The sequence below is a fragment of the Arachis ipaensis genome, chromosome B05 (genome assembly GCF_000816755.2).
Source record: "Arachis ipaensis cultivar K30076 chromosome B05, Araip1.1, whole genome shotgun sequence".
Lineage (NCBI taxonomy): Eukaryota > Viridiplantae > Streptophyta > Magnoliopsida > Fabales > Fabaceae > Arachis > Arachis ipaensis.
Genome location: NC_029789.2, coordinates 109,807,067 through 109,808,715, shown reverse-complemented (window position 1 = coordinate 109,808,715; position 1,649 = coordinate 109,807,067).

Below are 1,649 nucleotides of genomic sequence, written 5' to 3'. Positions count from 1 at the left end.
CCATCAGCAAGTTGGAGACATATCCGGGTTGGTTTAACTTCTTCAGTTAAGCTAAGCTTTCTGATAGTGGATGCAGGTATTAGGTTGATGCTTGCCCCAAGATCGCACAAAGCTGTCTTGGTGCAGTTACCTTCTAATATGCATGGTATCAGAAAACTCCCAGGGTCTTTAAGCTTTTCAGGAAAGCTTTTTAGAATGACTGCACTGCATTCTTTAGTGAAGAGAACTCTTTCTGTTTCTCTCCAATCCTTTTTATGACTCAAGATGTCTTTCATGAACTTGGCATAAGAAGGTATTTGCTCAAGTGCCTCTGCAAATGGAATCTTTATTTCAAGAGTCCTGAGATAATCTGCAAAGCGAGCAAATTGCTTATCATGTTCCTCTTTCTGGAGTTTTTAAGGATAAGGTATCTTGGCTTTATATTCCTCAACCTTAGTTGCTGTAGGTTTATTGCCTACAAAAGTGGCTGAAGAAGCCTTTTTAGAGGGGTTGTCATCAGCACTTGTGTGTGTCTGATCCCTCACTGGCAATTGAGTGCCAGAGTTAGAAGCTGGAGTGATGTGAGACGCCAACTCCTTGTCTGTTCCTGGCGTCTGAACGCCAGAACTGTGCCCATTTTGGGCGTTCAGCGGCAGATCTTGCCCATTTTGGGCGTTCAGCGCCAGATCCTTGCTTGTTTCTGGCGTTGAACGCCAGTCCTTGCTTGTTACTGGCGTTGAACGCCAGTCTTGGGCATGGTCTGGGCGTTCAGCGCCAGCCTCCCACCAGATTGCTGGTGTTTTAATGCCAGAATTACTTTTCCCTGGGCTCTTACTGTCCTCAGGTGAATTTTGGGTGGTTTGCTCATTCCTTAGCTTTTTACTGCCTTGAGGTGGGGTATTTAATGTTTTCCCACTTCTTAATTGAACTGCTTGGCATTCTTCTGTTATTTGTCTTGACAGCTGCTGCTTTGTTTGCTTCAATTGTTCTTCCATATTTATATTAGCCATCCTTGCCTCTTGCAGTTTATCCTTGAATTCGGCTAACTGCTTTGTTAGAAAGTCCAATTGTTGATTGAATTCAGCAGCTTGTTTTACAAGGCTGAGTTCAGCAGTTACTGTTTTAACCTCTTCTTTCCTGGAAGGGTCACTGCTTAGGTACAGATGCTGATTCTTGGCAACTGTATCAATGAGCTCTTGAGCCTCTTCAATTGTCTTTCTCATGTGGATAGATCTACCAGCTGAGTAATCTAGAGACATCTGAGCTCCTTCTACAAGCCCATAATAGAATATGTCTAACTGAACCCACTCTGAAAACATTTCAGAGGGGCATTTTCGTAGCATCTCTCTGTATCTCTCCCAGGCATCATAAAGAGATTCATTATCTCCTTGTTTAAAGCCTTGGATGTCCAGCCTTAACTGTGTCATCCGTTTTGGGGGAAAGTATTAATTCAGGAATTTTTCTGTCAGCTGTTTCTATGTCCTTATGCTGGCCTTAGGTTGGTTATTTAACCACCTCTTAGCTTGATCTTTTACAGCAAATGGAAACAGTAATAGTCTGTAGACATCCTGATCTATTTCCTTATCATGTACTGTGTCAGCAATTTGTAAAAATTGTGCCAGAAACTCTGTAGGTTCTTCCTGTGGAAGACTGGAATATTGGCAATTTTG